This window comes from Schistocerca americana, chromosome 11 (assembly GCF_021461395.2).
Source record: "Schistocerca americana isolate TAMUIC-IGC-003095 chromosome 11, iqSchAmer2.1, whole genome shotgun sequence".
NCBI lineage: Eukaryota > Metazoa > Arthropoda > Insecta > Orthoptera > Acrididae > Schistocerca > Schistocerca americana.
This window is the reverse complement of record NC_060129.1, coordinates 24,117,777-24,123,776: the sequence shown is the minus strand read 5'-3', so window position 1 is coordinate 24,123,776 and position 6,000 is coordinate 24,117,777. Positions and strand designations below refer to the sequence as shown.

Below are 6,000 nucleotides of genomic sequence, written 5' to 3'. Positions count from 1 at the left end.
GGGAGTTAACTTCTGAGGTAATCAGTCCCCTAGAACTTAGAACTACTTAAACCCAACTAACCTAAGGACATCACACACATCCATGCCCGAGGCAGGATTCGAACCTGCGACCGTAGTGGTCGCGCGGTTCCAGACTGTAGCGCCTAGAACCGCTCGGCCACCCCGGCCGACAACTCCTATCGCAATGCGCAGTATAGCAATGACTTATCATGACAGACGTAAAAGTAATGAGCACAATTTTCAGCGCGGTTTAATAACAGTCGGTCTTATCAGCAGCAGAATCATCCACAACAACAGATTATCATGAATGAACCAGACAGTCGATATCATCCCCAACCTAATATGTCAGGACGAAATAACAGAACAGTACAAATAGTCGAAATGCCACAGCATCCTCCAGAAAATAACAGCACGTCAGTAGAATCTGACTAGATACAGTACAGGTTGCATCTTCCAGCAACGTAAGCGATACTTTCGATACACAGAATCTTGTTCACGAAAATGTTATTACTTTTGACGTCATCCGAGAAACACTTTTACATGAAAAACCAGTTACACAAAAAACCATTTCCCACCCTGTTATTGAAGTAAAGATTGGATCATCCACATTTTCAGCAGTAATCGATTCTGGATCACCTAATGTCAGTTATAAATGAAGAAACTTTAAACGAATGTAACAAAGAGAATACTTATCCTACGTTACCATTAGACAAAACTGATGTAAAAAGGAGAAGATGTAAAATTACAGACATACTTATCATATATACCCTACTGGCCATTAAAATTGCTACACCAAGAAGAAATGCAGATGATAAACAGGTATTCATTGGACAAATATATTATACTAGAACTGACATGTGATTACATTTTCACGCAATTTGGGTGCATAGATCCTGAGAAATCAGTACCCGGAACAACCACCTCTGGCCGTAATAACGGCCTTGATACGCCTGGGTATTGAGTCAAACAGAGCTCGGATGGCGTGTACAGGTACAGCTGCCCATGCAGCTTCAACACGATACCACAGTTCATTAAGAGTAGTGACTGGCGTATTGTGACGAGCCAGTTGCTCGGCCACCATTGACCAGACGTTTTCAATTGGTGAGAGATCAGGAGAATGTGCTGGCCAGGGCAGCAGTCGAACATTTTCTGTATCCAGAAAGGCCCGTACAGGACCTGCAACATACGGTCGTGCATTATCCTGCTGAAATGTAGGGTTTCGCAGGGATCGAATGAAGGGTAGAGCCACGGGTCGTAACACATCTGAAATGTAACGTCCACTGTTCAAAGTGCCGTCAGTGCGAACAAGAGGTGACCGAGACGTGTAACCAATGGCACCCCATACCAGCACGCCGGGTGATACGCCAGTATGGCGATGACGAATACACGCTTCCAATGTGCGCTCACCGCGATGTCGCCAAACACGGATGCGACCATCACGATGCTGTAAACAGAACCTGGATTCATCCGAAAAAAATCACCTTTCTGCCATTCGTGCACCCAGGTCCCTCGTTGAGTACACCGTCGCAGGCGGCCGCCCGGTTCTAGGCGCTATAGTCTGGAACTGCGCTGCCGCTACTGTCGCAGGTTCGAATCCTGCCTCGGGCATGGATGTGTGTGATGTCCTTAGGTTAGCTAGGTTTAAGTATTTCTAAGTCCTAGGAGACTGATGACCTCATAGTGCTCAGAGGCATTTGAACCATTTTGTGTGATGCAGTTTCAAGGGCAACCGCAGCCACGGTCTCCGAGCTGATAGTCCGTGCTTCTGCAAACGTCGTCGAACTGTTCGTGCAGATGGTTGTTGTCTTGCAAACGTCCCCATCTGTTGACTCAGGGATCGAGACGTGGCTGCACGATCCGTTACAGCCATGCGGATAAGATGCCTGTCATCTCGACTGCTAGTGATACGAGGCCGTTGGGATCCAGCACGGCGTTCCGTATTACCCTCCTGAACCCACCGATTCCATATTCTGCCTACAGTCATTGGATCTCGACCAACGTGAGCAGCAATGTCGCGATACGATAAACCTCAATCGCGATAGTCTACAATCAGATCTTTATCAAAGTCGGTAAGGTGATGGTACGCGTTCAACTGCTGTTTGTGAATGAGAAATCGGTTGTAAACTTTCCTCGTGTCAGCACGTTGTAGGTGTCGCCACCGGCGCCAACCTTGTGTGAATGGTCTGAAAAACTAATGATTTGAATATCACAGCATCTTCTTCCTGTCGGTTAAATTTCGCGTCTGTAGCACGTCATCTTCGTGGTGTAGCAATTTTAATGGCAAGTGTATATATACAGGGTGTTACAAAAAGGTACGGCCAAACTTTCAGGAAACATTCCTCACACACAAAGAAAGAAAATATGTTATGTGGACATGTGTCCGGAAACGCTTACTTTCCATGTTAGAGCTCATTTTATTACTTCTCTTCAAATCACATTAATCATGGAATGCAAACACACAGCAACAGAACGTACCAGCGTGACTTCAAACAGATTGTTACAGGAAATGTTCAAAATGTCCTACGTTAGCGAGGATACATGCACCCACCCTCCGTCGCATGGAATCCCTGATGCGCTGATGCAGAACTGGAGAATGGCGTATTGTATCACAGCCGTCCACAATACGAGCACGAAGAGTCTCTACATTTGGTACCGGGGTTGCGTAGACAAGAGCTTCCAAATGCCCCCATAAATGAAAGTCAAGAGGGTTGAGGTCAGGAGAGCGTGGAGGCCATGGAATTGGTCCGCCTCTACCAATCCATCGGTCACCGAATCTGTTGTCGAGAAGCGTACGAACACTTCGACTGAAATGTGCAGGAGCTCCATCGTGCATGAACCACATGTTGTGTCGTACTTGTAAAGGCACACGTTCTAGCAGCAGAGGTGGAGTATCCCGTATGAAATCATGGTGGTGAATCGAGGAAGTACAGTACATACTGACGAAACTAAAATGAGCTCTAACATGGAAATTAAGCGTTTCCGGACACATGTCCACATAACATCTTTTCTTTATTTGTGTGTGAGGAATATTTCCTGAAAGTTTGGCCGTACCTTTTTGTAACACCCTATATATATATATATATATATATATATATATATATATATAGTTTGGGCAGCGTGGAAGCCAGCAAAAGGAATTGGCCTTTCAGGTTGGCCCAACTGCGCTTTTTAAGGGTAAAACATATATATATATATATATATATATATATATATATATATATATATATATATATACAGGGTGAGTCACTTAACATTACCGTTTGATATATTTCGTAAACCACATCAAATACTGACGAATCGATTCCACAGACCGAACGTGAGGAGAGGGGCTAGTGTAATTGTTTAATACAAACCATAAAAAAATGCACGGAAGTATGTTTTTTAACACAAACCTACGGTTTTTTTAAATGGAACCCCGTTAGTTTTGTTAGCACATCTGAACATATAAACAAGTACGTAATCAGTGCCGTTTGTTGCATTGTAAAATGTTAATTACATCCGGAGATATTGTAACCTAAAGTTGACGCTTGAGTACCACTCCTCCGCTGTTCGATCGTGTGTATCGGAGAGCACCGAATTACGTAGGGATCCAAAGGGAACGGTGATGGACCTTGGGTACAGAAGAGACTGGAACAGCACATTACGTCCACATGCTAACACCTTTTTATTGGTCTCTTTCACTGACGTACATGTACATTACCGTGAGGGGTGATGTACACGTACACACGTGTATATATATATATATATATATATATATATATATATATATATATATACGTTTGGGCCCTACTGGACCACGCGAAGTACAATCACGGGGCATTCAGTTATTTTCTTTTAGACTTTCTCTCTGCCCAAATTGTTTTCATTCTCTCGGAATGAGCTCTTTTCCTTTCATCATACCATGTGGTTCCAGTTTTCTTTGGTTTTTCAGCTTGACCAACTACCCAGTCATGAATTTTTTGCCTAAATAATTTTCTGTCTTGAATGTCATCTTATATATATATATATATATATATATATATATATATATATATATAAGAGAGGGGGGGGACATTTCAGTGACCGGACGGACGGTACATAATGTTGTGAATATATACTGTTCACGGTTTCCATTTTGCTTTTTTTTTGTTTTCTCACAGTTCAGCACGCTTTCTTCCCGTTTTCATACTTACATCTGTGTTCAGGTTTTGACGAGTTGTCCACTGGGTTATGTTGCCGCTAAATGGGGGGGGGGGAGGGGTGCTATGGGGAGTTTCCCTTGTAAGAAAGACTGCCGTACCGGCTGCTGACGTAAAATGTTTGTTCACCTGCGTGTATTGTCGGCAGCGCGACAAGTCGGCCGTGTCGTCACAAGGAAGACGGGAGCGGATGTCTAGGGCAATGGTGGGCAGAACTGTTTATTCGGTACGCAGCGTTCTGTGGAAAGAAGTGTGGGGTAGGCGGCTCACTTCCAGGAAAAAAGCTGCACGAAGCGGAAAGGTCGCACTGCTCGCGCTTTCTGCACTGCCCTCCAGGGAGAGTGGTGGGGGTAGGGATGGGGGAGGGAGGGGAGTCACGTGACGTCGGAGCTGCGGCCCCTCCCGCCTGGACAACGATCAGTCGCTCGCTGACCGCGCCGCTGAAGAGTTGCAGAAGGTCCGCGCTTCATCCTCCGCAGCAGAGCTGCCGCGTACACAGCAGGTAGGAGCTGTCAGCCGGCACGTGACTCGCTTCTCTCCGCGGATGTACTATGAGGCATGGAATCACTAAGTGGTATATCAAACTACACGGGATCCTTGTTTGTCCGGTCGTCATTAATCCGGATTCTTTTGTGTTTCCTTTCTAACTCGCAAATATGTTTACCGTCGATAGGGTATGATATATTTAATTAAATGAAAAAAGTAGTTTACTGTTACCAGTCACCGTTTTACTTTAATGTGAGTTGAAGGGATTTTTTTGTGTTTATGTAGGTTGGCATTGATTGTTTCTAGTGTGGGATCTAGTGGCACAGAGGAATAAAGGTTTTGTGTGTCAAACGAGGCAAGTGTGGCTCCATCAGGTACTTGTATGTTTTTGACATATTGTGTGGATTCTGCTGTGTTTTTAAGTGTTCTCTCATTATTGAATGTGTACGCTTGTTTGAGAATTCTGAAGAGTATTTTATTGAGCTCGAATGTTGGGATGTTCCTACAGTTCACTATGGGCCTGATGGGGGTCCCATTTTTCTGTATCTTAGGTTGTGACCTAAGACAAGGTGTTTGTGGGCTCATTGTTACAATGTTTCTTGCTTCTTGGATGGTGAGTAGAAAGTTAATGTTGTTCGAAATGTGTTTAATTTCCTTTTGTATTCTGGCTGTTGGATCTTTATGTATTTCAGTTATGTTGCTGGTTTGGAAGAAGTCTAGAGTTTTTTCTATGTATGTTGTTCTGTGCATTACAACAGTTGTTGCCCTTGTCAGCTTTTACAATTATTGCATTATTCGTGTTTAATTTAGTCTTAATGGTACGTGTAAGGGCTTCTTCTCTTTTTTTGTATGCTGGGAATGGTTTTGCGATTTCCTTTTCAATGATTTCGTTAATTTTGTGGCAGGCTGATATTCTGTCAGTTTGCTTCTTAAGGGCGATGGTCGAGATCTGTGAGACACAAGTGATGAACTTCTCTCGGTTCTTTTGGTCCAGCGGAGCTTGAACATTGTGTTTTAAGCCTTTGCAGAGTACAGCCTCTTCTTCTGCAGTGAATATCATGTTTGTGTTGTTGAGGAAAGGTGTGTAGAATGTGTGCTTCTTTTGGCTGTTTGGTTTGGGAGGTAATTGTTGCTTTATAAGATTGGCCAGTTTTTTCTTCTGTGTAGCTTTCGTTTTCTGTACGATGAACTCGGTGTACTCTTTGACTTTTTTGGTTATGGAATCATGTTGTGACTGGTAACAGTAAACTTGTTGTTTCATTTAATGTCACTGACAGTCACGGTAAAGCCTAACCTACAAATGTTCGCATTTACGACGTATTTGTTGACACCGGAT

At 43.7% G+C, this 6,000-nt stretch overlaps 1 protein-coding gene across 1 annotated transcript in view; it reads left to right on the top strand.

Annotated features, from left to right (window-relative positions):
• Positions 1–4,604: 4,604 nt before the first annotated feature.
• Positions 4,605–6,000, top strand: part of LOC124553825 (poly [ADP-ribose] polymerase tankyrase-1-like) — a 111,950-nt gene continuing 110,554 nt past the window's right edge. Inside the window, exon 1 of the mRNA XM_047127812.1 lies at positions 4,605–4,680. The gene's annotated coding sequence lies outside the window, so the exon portion shown is untranslated. The remainder of the gene's footprint in view (positions 4,681–6,000) is intronic.